Raw genomic sequence first — 13,480 nt, 5'->3', positions numbered from 1 at the left:
AAATAAAAATCGAACTTTTCGACAAAGTTATTTTATTGCGAGTATTGTTGGAAATGTTGCCCATCTTTTTCTTGACAAAACCCTTATCTAAAATAAAATTCATTCTTGACATTACGAATAATATCTGGAGTTATTTGGCGAATTTCGTATGTAAGTCGTTGCCTAAGTTCATCTAAATTTTCTGGTCTTGTTACGTAAACTTTTATTTTTAGGTGACCCCAAAAGGAAATAATCCAGAGGATTCAGGTCCGGCAATCTTGGCGCCTATTTAATGGTACCTTTTCTTCCTATCCAGAGGTTTGGAAAAATTTCACTCAAAGTGTCGCACGATTTGGGGGTAATAAGGCGGAGCACGATCCTGCGCAAACCAAATTCGATCATTATGAAGATCTGCTTGATTAGGAAATGAAGCTGGCATAAGCTTTTGTTGCAAAAAAATCAAATATGTAGTGCCATTTAAGTTAGCTGGAAGGTATATTGGGCCAATGACATGGTCGTCAATTATGCTTGCCCAAACATTAAGTTTTTGTGGACGCTCAGTGTGTGTCTCTCGTATCCAGTGAGGGTTTTCTGTGGACCAATGTTAACAGTTCTATATACACCATTGAGGGCAAAAGTATAGTCATCTGTAAAAAGAATCCAATTTAAATCTGCTAAAAGCTGATTAAGTGCATTTATCATCACTTCACAAAACTGAAGATAGCTGTCCGGATAATCTAGTAAATCTTGTACGTATTGCATTTTATAAGGACGCATTTGACAGGATTTTACTAACTTTAATGCAGACGTATGGCTTATGTTGCATTCTCTTACAACCTATCAAACTGGAGTATTAGAATTTTCTTGGAGTGTCAGTAAAACATTCAATTATGTGTCTTCATTCATTACTCGTGACTACCTTACTCTTGGTATGTCTTTCACGTGGCTCACTTCATAATAACGATTTTCAATTTTGCTGATGGTGCTTTGGGACACAAATAAATTATTCGCCTTTGCAAAAGTAAATAGTAAATCATATTTCTTTTTTTATTCCCTTTCCAACAAGCTCTCACAAAACATACCTTTACATTAAAAAAAAAGTTAGGGTGGTTTCTACCCTCAAAAGAGGGTAAATTTTATAAAGAGTCCAAAAAAATATGCTAAACTTAGTTAAATAGAAATTTATTTCATTAACAACAACAAGTTAGAGTCACAGTAAATTCGAAAAAACTACATAAAAATAAAATCCGTCTTTGCTTGTAAAAAAATGTTTAGCCACTCTAGCGGCAACTATCCGCGAAAGTAAGTAGGGTGACTATTCTTTTTAATGCAGATTCTTGCCTGTTTATTTGCGAAATAAATAAAATTTATTTAACAATAAAACATAATAAACGAAGTAATTTAAACTCTAATGCATGCAAAAAAAAACAAAAAGTTGACTTAAATCACGATCAGTAATAAAAATATTTAATAGACATTACTTACCAATAGAATTATAACGCTCGTTAAAGTTTTGCTCACAGAGACAAAACACGCGCGTCTATTTCGATGGCTCATGTAATACCTGCGGGGGGGGCCCAGTATTTATTGTAAGAAAGCGCTACACAACTTATACTCCTAACATAGTATATTAAAAACCGGGGTATGTATCCGTCCGAGGCAACTATCCGCCTTTTACCTAACACAGGTTGTTTTTATCCATGATAAATTTTATTTTTATCGCAACAAACTAAGTATCCGCTTTCTACCAAAGATCCCACACAACTGACGCGCCAGACGAAACACATAACTTGCGTTAACTACAGCCGCTTTAAAAAGGCTGCAAGATAAAACTATTAAAAATAAGGAATTTTCAAGCATAATATATATATATATATATATATATATATTATATCTGTGCTGGTTTTCATTACCTAAGATACATATAATTTTTTTAGTTCTAATTTGAATAATTCCACAATTGCTGTCCAATTGCAATTCCACAATTCCACGATTGCATTTTGCAGTCAACAAAATGCAATCTGTTAAGTTTGTGATAAGGAATTTTCAAGCACATCTACCAGAAATAGGCATTGGAAAAAGTTTCACCCTGAGTTTGTTGGGAAGGAACAAATAAAACACATTATATGTCCAATGTGTACTAATGATATCCAGACATTTTCATATTTTAACTGTTTAAGCAAACATTTGCTTGATATTCACCATATAACTGTCGAAGAATCAATTTTAAATTTTAGGAATTTTGAAGAATTCACATCTTGGAGGGCACAAGATAATAGGGAAGTAGATTATGCTTGTCAGATCCGAAACAAGTTTGGGGAAGAACACATATTTTACAATTGCAACAGGAGCGATATCAGAGGTTGTACAAAGTCTTAGTTATCATTATCAAACATACATAAGTTATTACACTGTTTCTCGCACAATGCCTAAATGTGGGTTCCAGGGTTATGATTATTAGCCTTTATTAGGGCACGCAAAGAAAACGCAGCTTTATATCGTTAAACCCAGCTTTAGTATTGAAAGATAAATCAATGTCATAATTGACAACTAATTTAATCTATAACCTCAATTCAAAAAAAAATAAATACAAAGACAGTAATGCTCTAATACTTAAGTTATAATTATGAAATTTAAAATTATGAGAAAGAAAATAAAGTAAAATTTAGCACTTAATACTTATTCAATTGTACATCTAATAATACCTCGCATATACGTATATACTCAGTTCCCAATTTCAAATCAAATCAGTGATGGTGGTTATATAAACAATTTTGCTAAATTGAATTTAAAATCTGTGATCATTTCTACATATTAATTCAAAAAAAATAATCTATAAATTGCGACGAACCGATAAATCAATACCTGGAGAAACCAAGCCAAAAAGAAAAAGGGGCTACCTGAAATTCTGAGTCTCTCCGACTGGTAGCAGGGCCCACCTGATCTGAATGGGGCTCCTTTGTTGGCAGCTATACGTTTGGGTCAAAAGAGGCAGCAGCAGATCGACCAGTTAGGATGCTTCCAGAATGTCTAGCAGGTAGTGGAGGGCAATCGGTATTAGGTGTAGCCGATTGGAAGGAATGCAGGTTCCGGAGGTGATGATCCAAGCGACTTGATGTGGTAACACGTGGAGTAGCAAGTGAGGTGGAAGCAGTAACAATAAAAATGCAGCAAAAGCAGAAGCAGAGGATAAGCAGAAGGTACAGGAAGGCCGAAGATGGAATGTGGCCTTTTCTGGGGTTTATTTAACACAACAAAAACAAGGAGCCCTATAAACTCTTAGGCCTACTTAGAAAATCAGCAATTAAGCTATCCTAGCACATACTAGTAACTACAAAAAAATTAGGCTAAGATAGGGTCTACCTTTTCACATCCGCATTAAGCGAAACTATCTGTCATACTCTAGAACCAGATAAAGAATGAATCTATTAAAAATAGGATTGTCAGTTCCCTCCAAATTTTAAGGAATGCATTTATCTGTCAAGTACCTAGGTGTTGACATGCTGGGTTTAACTACTGGGTACTATCTGATACCAACATTGGTTTAAGTAATTTGCAACTATGGAGCAATCTATAACTTGAGGCCATGGTTTAGCAACAATAATTTACAAAAAAAAACTGACAGACCAGATTGACATTAACATTCTTATCACTATTGATCCTTATGATTTGAACAAAATAAACAATTAGTTAATATGTGTTCAGTATTCACTAAAATCTAAAATAGGCCAAATTGACCTGCAAGGTAAAATCAATGCAAAATCAATGACAGTTCCTAATTCTATTCAATCAACAAAACAATGAAACAATATCCCATATTATTATTTACTTTCCTCATCCAATAATGGTTTTCCTTGCTTTTCAGATCGGGTATGTTAGGAGGGACCATCTTAACGGTATATCATATCTGTGTAGTATGTATATTTATGTATGATTTTTTAAATAAATTATTTTATGAAACTATGGTTGCGATTTACTTTATCTTGGTAAAAAAAATTAATAAATCAATTAATATATTTGTTGGAGATTAAACACACAAGAAACGAATCTATTATAATAATTAATTTACGCTGAATTATAACTTAGATACTAACATTAGATTTGATCTTGAACGTTATTATCAGGTGGATGTGCCTTTAAATCTTTAGCATGCCAAACTCCACGACAGCGGCCTGTCAAGTCCGAAACTTCGTAGGACCATGGAGAGAGAATTTTGCTGATCTTGTAGGGCCCAAGATATTTAGGCGCGAACTTTGAAGTAAAGTTTTTGGCAGCATTAGAGATAACATAATTTCTCTGCCATACCTCCTGACCAAGTTGAAAACGCTCATCGCGATGCCGTAAGTTATAACGCCTACTACGTTGCTCGCAAGCCCTTTTCAGTCTTTTCTGAACATCGACAAATACCTTTTCCAATGTTTTCGATCGCAAAGTTGGATCGGAATCATTAGGGTTAGATGGAGAGATTAAAGTCGGGGTGGGACACAGAAATCGAAGTTCTCTACCAAAAATTACAAAGTTTGGGGTTAGACCCGTAACTTCGTGTCTTGCTGATCGGATTGCACAACCTGCCTTAGCCAAAATTAGATCCCACGTCCTATGATCCTCATCAACATAGCTTGAAATTATGGTTTTTAGAACACGGTGGACACGCTCTACAGGGTTAGCCTGCGGGTGGTAATTAGCAGTATAACGTATTTGGATACCATACTCTTGCATTTTATTTTGGAAAGCCCCACTACGAAACTGAGGTCCATTGTCGGCAATGATTCTATCAGGGATTCCGTAAACCAAAAGTACATGGTCCTCGAGCCATTTTAATATACTGCTGGCGGTAGCCACTCGTAAAGGAAAGAAGAGAGGATACTTACTGAACAAATCATATACTGACAATACGAAGGAATATCCAGAACGAGAACGAGGCAAGGGACCCACAAGGTCTACACTGAGGATTTGCCAAGGTCTAGTCAGGGTTGGTTGTGGACTAAGAAGGTGGCCAGAAGAGACTTTTTGAAGAGGTTTAGTCCTTAAGCAAGTGTGACATCGGGCAATATACCTAGCTACGTCACACTTCATATTTGGCCAGTAATATTTCTGTGAAATACGGGAAAGAGTCTTAAACACTCCAAGATGACCACAGGTGGGAGGATCGTGATGTGCCTTTATGACATCAGATCGTTGATTTCGTGGTACAATCTGCAACCAAGCATCGTCAGGATTATCTAAAGCGGGGTATTTTGACTTAGTGCGCTTATAGAGCTTATTATTAGAAATCCACCATAGTGGGTACTTAGATGGTTGCTCTTTAACGCGTTTTAGCATGCGGGAATACCACTTGTCGATCAGGAAAGAAGAATCGTTCGTTGACATGTCATTCAGAGGTGCTACCTCATCTACCACTGGTACCGAACGAGATAATGCATCGGGGACGATGTTGTCTTTACCCTTACGATGAACTATGTCAAAATCGTACTGTTGTAGCCTTACAGCCCATCGAGCAATGCGACCAACAGGATCTTTGATTGAATTAAGCCACTTCAGACTATAGTGGTCAGTTACCACTGTAAAATGGCTACCTTCCACATATGGTCTGAGTTTTTCGATGGCGAAAATGACAGCCAAACATTCCTTTTCTGTTGTGCTATACCGACGCTCGTTTTTGGTAAGAGACCTACTTAGGAAACAAATAGCGTGCTCTTCGTCACCTTGAACCTGATAAAGGACAGCTCCAAGTCCAAAATCGGAAGCGTCACATTGGATAATAAAAGGAAGATCAAAATCTGGACATGATAAAACCGGTGCGCTGACCAGTTTCTCTTTAATAGTATTAAAAGCATTTTCACATTCAGGACTCCATACAAACTTTACGTTCTTCATGGTCAATGCGGTCAAGGGAGATACTATCGTGGAAAAATTAGGGACAAACCTCCGATACCAAGATGCGAGTCCAACAATTCTTCTAATATCAGTAACAGTCTTGGGGGTTGGTATACGCAGAATAGCCTCAATCTTATCGGGGTCCACTAGTAGACCGGAAGAATTAACAATGTACCCCAAATATTTTAACTCGGGTTTACAAAAGGTACACTTCTCTCTGTTAAGAGTTAGACCTGCCTTAACGATCCTCTGTATGACCTCACGTAAAACACGAATATGTTCCTCGAACGACGGGGTGGAAATGATTACGTCGTCAAGATAGACGAAGACGTATGGCTCTAAGTCAACACCAATAACAGAATCGATCAGTCTTTGCCACACTGCAGGGGCATTAGTCAACCCAAAGGGCATACGGGTAAATTGGAAAAGTCCTCTAGTAGGGACTGTAAATGCAGTAAGAGGGCGAGATTCTGGTGCAATAGGTATTTGCCAATACGCGGACTTAATATCCAACGTACTAAGGAACTTGGCATCTCTTAATTTATCTAAAGTGGCAGAAACAAAAGGTATGGGATAACTGTCTTTGATGGTCACACGATTTAAAGCGCGATAATCGACACAAAAACGCCATTCGCCAGTTTTTTTCTTAACCATTACTATTGGAGATGACCAGGGTGAAATAGATGGTTCCACAATACCATTGGCAATCATTTGTTCCAATTCAGTATTGACATCCTTTTGAAGGGCACGGGAAAGAGGATAATAGCGCTGTTTGATAGATGCTGAATTTGTCCTGATTTCTAGCTTGACCAAATTAGTACAACCCAATGTTGAACTCATGTTGGAAAAGACATCCTCGATAAGTCGGTCGAGAGTTCCTTTTTGTGTTGGAGTCAGAGTATCAACGGATTGAATTGCGGCAGTTTCGTGACTGTAGTATGGAGCAACATCTTTGAAATGCCATTCCCCAGTGTTAAGGTCAGGTATGATCCCCATACGAGTCCAAAAATCAATACCTAAGATCAAGGAATGGGGTAGGGAGGGAACAACCAAAACATCCATAAGGACTACGCGAGTGCGAAGCCTCATAGGTAAGGTCACAATTCCTTTTATTGAACATTGTTGTCCATTGGCTACAGTGCACTCAGTGGCCCCAGATTGTTTAAGGTTGCAATAAGTAGACAAAACAGACCATCCGGCAGAACCAATAATAGTTCGAGATGCTCCACTATCAAGTAAACCTAATAGTGATTTTCCAAAAATGTCTATGTGCAGATAAGGACGCTCATCACCTTTGGCATGTGCCAAGACGAAATCAAGGACGGCAGAAGTACGAACATGTTTGGATAGACTAATAGCCGATTGCGATTCAAAAGATAGGCAAGAGGGACGGCCTATGCTCTTGCCGATGTCTCGTTTTTTGAGCATGTTGGACAAGTCTTTGCACTAACGTCTCTCTTTCCGCATCGGAAACAAAAGAACGTTTTGGGCTTAGAACATTTACGAAAACGATGTCCGCTGTCACCGCAATTCCAGCAGGTTACAACAGAAGAAACTGCATCTATAGAAGTTGAATAAGCCGAATGATTATTAGGAATAATCGGCTTAACATCACTAGGCTCTGAATAAGACTCAATTGACGCTACGTGATGACTGGGTTTTCTGTAGGCAAGTTCAGGTTCTAATAGCTGTCTAATGTTTGTGGGGGGTGGGACAAATCTCTGCACTCTGGCTTCGGTCTCTTCAATTGCTCGACTTAACCTAGTCAACTCGTGAAGATCATGGATTTCATGGGTAGCAAGCCTACTTTGAATATAAGGAAGTAAATTTCGACGAATAAGGTTAAGTTTGACTGATTCGGAGGGACTTTCTGAAAGTTTTCGAAATAGACTCTCCATTGCGACAATAAACGTAAGGACGCGTTCTTGTGATCCTTGGGTGCGCCTACGTATTTCATCCTACAAACCATATTCATAGTCATAAGGCCGAAAGGAATCTTTCAATTTAGTTACTAAATCATCCCAACTGGCAAATTTATTGGTACGATACCAAAGAAGGGCATCGCCAGTAAACAACTCTGGTGCAGACCGGAGTAACTGCTCCTTAAGTACACCTCGAGATAAACGTATTTCCTCAACTCTCTCTAGAAAGTCGTTAACACTAGTCTGTCCATTAAACTTAATATTCCATCGAAACACATCATGTGTATGGTATGAGGGATGCGATAGTTGTCTCGGCTCACGCCCGTAAGTTCGATTCGATGTGTCCGTCGGAGAAAAATTTACTTCTTCCAAATGACGAACTAAGTCGTTGATTGGTATGGACTGGGACAAGTTGTCTCCATGAGCAGTGGAGTTTGCTGGAGGAGATGCATGAACCACGGGGGGTCCAAAACGAACCTGTGATTGACGACTCATTGATTGAGACTCATTTGCTGAACTCACTGGATAACAGTTAATTTGACTTACAGGAGGTTGTGATATAGGATTCGAAGATATTGAGGACTTTGCATTAAGTTCATTTCCGGAAGACTGAAAGACTCTGGATCCGTCGCGCTGCATGAAACGACCATAGGAAGGTCTTGACTCAGATGTACTTGACGTTCTCTGCTGAGGATTAAGATAAGGACAACTGCTTTGAGCAAGCTCCAATAAATCCTGGAGTGGAAGTCTAGACTGTTGTGTCAAAGACGGATTGGAAGTAGTCCCATAGGGTACTGCATCGCTATGAGATTCAATCTGAGGCAACTCCCTATTAATAGCTGAATGTGCAAAGGAGGTAGAAGTACCAGACTGGAAATTATTCAAATGGATCGACTGCTCTGCAACCTCGCATTGTGAAGTCGATGCGGCAGCAACATTGGAATTAACACGTTCCGCTTCAAGTTCTTCAATAGGTGTAGATTCCTCATCACTCAAAACAATTAAGTCATTTGAAACTACTAAGTTGTCTCCTGTATTTAAGGATTCATGGGATTCGTGAGATGGAGTGGCTCCTGTTACGGTAATAGCTGGTGGTTTGTTGGCATAAGAGCAAGAAGGCATGATACCTTGAGAAGCAAGATTAAGATCACCAAAAAGTTTAGTGCATGGACTTACAATCTCATTTTTTAAAACCGACTCTACTTGTGACACAGCATGGACTCGATTGATACGCTGGTACAAATGCAACAAGAGGGTATTAATCCGTTTGGATTCTCCATCACAATAATCCTTTCCGAGAGTCTTAATATCCCGTTCAATAGATATTAATTTACTACGACAAAGGCAAAGCTCACTATCCGTGTCGAAGGCAGTAGAACTAGGAGGATCAATGTGTTTTTCTCGTTCCAACCGCAAGGACTCACGAAGACTGGTCCGTTTTTGAGCGAAAGAACCGGTTAATGGGAGACCTCGAATGTGTAACTCATATTTTAGTTCCTCACCACCTAGATAATTAACATCCATTTCAAATGTCAAAATAGAGGGACAAAAAAATATATATATTTATAGATATATTATATATAATTTAATAACGTTAATTAAATAAATAAGCTAAAAAAAAAATTAAAAGGAAAATATGATTAAGTATCCAAAGGACACCCCCACCCTTTCCTAAGAAAAAAAAATTAAAAAAAAAAAAAGGAATCAAAGTCCAACAGCAAATACACTACGTATAAGAGCAGTTAAGACTATAGTTATATTTATCATTCAGACCTACTAATGAGAAGTAAGAATAGTCAGGTACTTCAAAAAAAAATAAATAAATAAATAAATAAATAAATAAAAAAACCAAAAGAAGTCTTAAAAATCAATCAAAGGTAATACCAGTAAATAAGCTTATTATACACACTTACTACAGTACTGCGCATGAACAGATTTAAAAAAAAATCAAAGAAAAAAAACATTAAAAAAAAACAAAATATTTAAAAACTTTTCGATTATGTTAATCACTCATAATTACTTCAACAAATAGATGTTCGCATTAAAAAAATTACATAATCAAAGTTCCAACAATTTATCTAAAGCAAATCAAACTATAATAAAAGAAAATGAAAAAGAAAATATATATCTCTATGATACTTTATAAAGTACTACTTCTCCTCGACAATACCTCTATTCAAGAATTTAAAAAAAAATGTTTTTCCTTTTCTTCCCTTTTCTTTCTTTTTCCTTTCCCTTTCTTTTTTCACCTTCACACCACCCTGTAATCCTATAACACTTGAATCATTTATCCTTCCCTACAACACCTGAAGATATTTCCTTGGTTTTTGGTAATTGGTCACCAACCTAAATAAAATTTGATAATTCTCTTTTTTTTTTTAAAATGAGAAGAAACACTGAACTGATGAAAACGTCAAAAAAATAAGAATGGTAAAGTCAACCTTCTAAAATAACTAATCAAAATTAACTGCTAATGTTTAATATAATCAAAAGTTATTAGAAAAAAAAAAAAAAAAATTGGTAAACATGAATTGACACGTTGGGCGCCAAATTTATTACACTGTTTCTCGCACAATGCCTAAATGTGGGTTCCAGGGTTATGATTATTAGCCTTTATTAGGGCACGCAAAGAAAACGCAGCTTTATATCGTTAAACCCAGCTTTAGTATTGAAAGATAAATCAATGTCATAATTGACAACTAATTTAATCTATAACCTCAATTCAAAAAAAAATAAATACAAAGACAGTAATGCTCTAATACTTAAGTTATAATTATGAAATTTAAAATTATGAGAAAGAAAATAAAGTAAAATTTAGCACTTAATACCTATTCAATTGTACATCTAATAATACCTCGCATATACGTATATACTCAGTTCCCAATTTCAAATCAAATCAGTGATGGTGGTTATATAAACAATTTTGCTAAATTGAATTTAAAATCTGTGATCATTTCTACATATTAATTCAAAAAAAATAATCTATAAATTGCGACGAACCGATAAATCAATACCTGGAGAAACCAAGCCAAAAAGAAAAAGGGGCTACCTGAAATTCTGAGTCTCTCCGACTGGTAGCAGGGCCCACCTGATCTGAATGGGGCTCCTTTGTTGGCAGCTATACGTTTGGGTCAAAAGAGGCAGCAGCAGATCGACCAGTTAGGATGCTTCCAGAATGTCTAGCAGGTAGTGGAGGGCAATCGGTATTAGGTGTAGCCGATTGGAAGGAATGCAGGTTCCGGAGGTGATGATCCAAGCGACTTGATGTGGTAACACGTGGAGTAGCAAGTGAGGTGGAAGCAGTAACAATAAAAATGCAGCAAAAGCAGAAGCAGAGGATAAGCAGAAGGTACAGGAAGGCCGAAGATGGAATGTGGCCTTTTCTGGGGTTTATTTAACACAACAAAAACAAGGAGCCCTATAAACTCTTAGGCCTACTTAGAAAATCAGCAATTAAGCTATCCTAGCACATACTAGTAACTACAAAAAAATTAGGCTAAGATAGGGTCTACCTTTTCACATCCGCATTAAGCGAAACTATCTGTCATACTCTAGAACCAGATAAAGAATGAATCTATTAAAAATAGGATTGTCAGTTCCCTCCAAATTTTAAGGAATGCATTTATCTGTCAAGTACCTAGGTGTTGACATGCTGGGTTTAACTACTGGGTACTATCTGATACCAACATTGGTTTAAGTAATTTGCAACTATGGAGCAATCTATAACTTGAGGCCATGGTTTAGCAACAATAATTTACAAAAAAAAACTGACAGACCAGATTGACATTAACATTCTTATCACTATTGATCCTTATGATTTGAACAAAATAAACAATTAGTTAATATGTGCTCAGTATTCACTAAAATCTAAAATAGGCCAAATTGACCTGCAAGGTAAAATCAATGCAAAATCAATGACAGTTCGTAATTCTATTCAATCAACAAAACAATGAAACAATATCCCATATTATTATTTACTTTCCTCATCCAATAATGGTTTTCCTTGCTTTTCAGATCGGGTATGTTAGGAGGGACCATCTTAACGGTATATCATATCTGTGTAGTATGTATATTTATGTATGATTTTTAAATAAATTATTTTATGAAACTATGGTTGCGATTTACTTTATCTTGGTAAAAAAAATTAATAAATCAATTAATATATTTGTTGGAGATTAAACCTGTAACAAAGTATATTTTGTTGTGTTTACTTTTAGGATTTAATAGCGCCTGCAAAGTGAGAAGTGAGAAGTCTGGGGGAAGCATTCACATTCAAGGAACCTGTCGCTCAAGGATTTTAGTAAAAGTTTTAACAAGCGGTAGTAATCTTTTATTATTTTTTATATAGGTAGTTACATTCATTAATAATTTTAATACCTATAGGATCGATTGCTGTGAAATTTGTGGAAACTCATGTAGGAAATGCATACGAGTTAAGAACAAAACGGTTGTCCAAGGCTGAAGAAAATATTGTAGTTGGGCAATTGACTGCAGGAGTGACAAACGAAAGGATAATTCAAGATGCTTGAAAAATTCAGAAAAACACAATACAAAGACTAAACCTACTAACAAGAGGAGACCTTGCATATTTGATAAGTAAGTATAATATTGACAAAAAAAGAGATGCTAATAATATGGTAGCGACAGCTTTAAAAATTAATGAATGGAATAGCCAAGGAAAAAATTATGCGTTTTTATTTAAAAGAATAGGTATGTACATAAATGAATATACACTAATAAAAAATAAGCATGTTTTAAGAGTAAGTTAAAATATCGTCCCCTTTACCACATACCGACGTAAGTGTAAAAAAGGCAAAAAAATTAAGTTAAGCCTTTATGTTATATAACTTTAGTGTACTTTTCATATGACAAACAGGCGTATCTCTATTTCTTGTACTCTTTTCATAATAAATATCCAAGTTTTGTGACTATCAATGTCTATTATGTGCTGATGATTTACAAGAATATATAAGAAAACGACGTATCTGATATTTATAGGCAATTTAAAAAACAAAACAATGGCATGAACAATAAAACATTCACGTTATTGATGTTGCATTTTTTAAATGAAATTTCATGTAATAAATATACAAGTATCTAGTTAAAAAAACTTGTTCTATCTTTAATCGATCATCCTGTATGTACATTGAGCTTTCATTTTTAGGTGATAGTTATCGGGGATTGAATAATAATAATTTTGGATAAAAATGGAAAAAAATTTTAAACTTTTTTGACTTTAAAAGGATTATTTGCATAGATGGGACACACGGAACAAATAGAAGAAATCTAGATCTAAGAATAATTCTCGTTAAGGACGAAAATAATATGGGCTTCCCAGTCGCATTTTTACTTTCAAACAGGTTAGACCAAGTAATCCCAGAAATCTTTTTTAGGGCTCTTCAACTAAGGCTGGGCGAGACTCTTCAGACCGACTATATAATGAGTGATGATGATCCCAAATATTATAATGCATGGATCAAGGTGATGAATTTGGCGGAAAAACCTAGGAGACTTCTTTGTTCTAATATCAAAGGAAGATCAAAATTGAAGAAGGCAGAAAACAGAATACATATATGAAGAAGGAAATGAGGAAAATTTTAAAGGAGACCAATGTTGCCGCTTTTATGGTGTTAAAAGAAAACTATTTCAAGCATTTGGAAGAGGAGGGTGAACACAATTTCTTGAGATACTTGCAGACGTAA

The 13,480-nt window shown here is 36.1% G+C and overlaps 1 protein-coding gene and 1 long non-coding RNA gene across 2 annotated transcripts in view; one reads left to right on the top strand and one right to left on the bottom strand.

The window, feature by feature from the left end:
- The window catches only part of LOC126735775 (adenosine receptor A2b-like), a 421,693-nt gene that overhangs the window by 128,944 nt on the left and 279,269 nt on the right, over positions 1 to 13,480 (bottom strand). The window lies entirely within an intron of this gene.
- Positions 9,971 to 13,468, top strand: LOC126735778 (uncharacterized). Its single transcript, XR_007660508.1, has 3 exons — positions 9,971 to 12,097; positions 12,162 to 12,374; positions 13,172 to 13,468. It is a non-coding gene; the product is annotated as an uncharacterized LOC126735778 (long non-coding RNA).

The sequence above is a fragment of the Anthonomus grandis genome, chromosome 4 (assembly GCF_022605725.1).
Source record: "Anthonomus grandis grandis chromosome 4, icAntGran1.3, whole genome shotgun sequence".
NCBI classification, from domain to species: domain Eukaryota; kingdom Metazoa; phylum Arthropoda; class Insecta; order Coleoptera; family Curculionidae; genus Anthonomus; species Anthonomus grandis.
The sequence above is the reverse complement of the archived record's forward strand: the minus strand, read 5'-3'. Positions and strand labels throughout refer to the sequence as shown.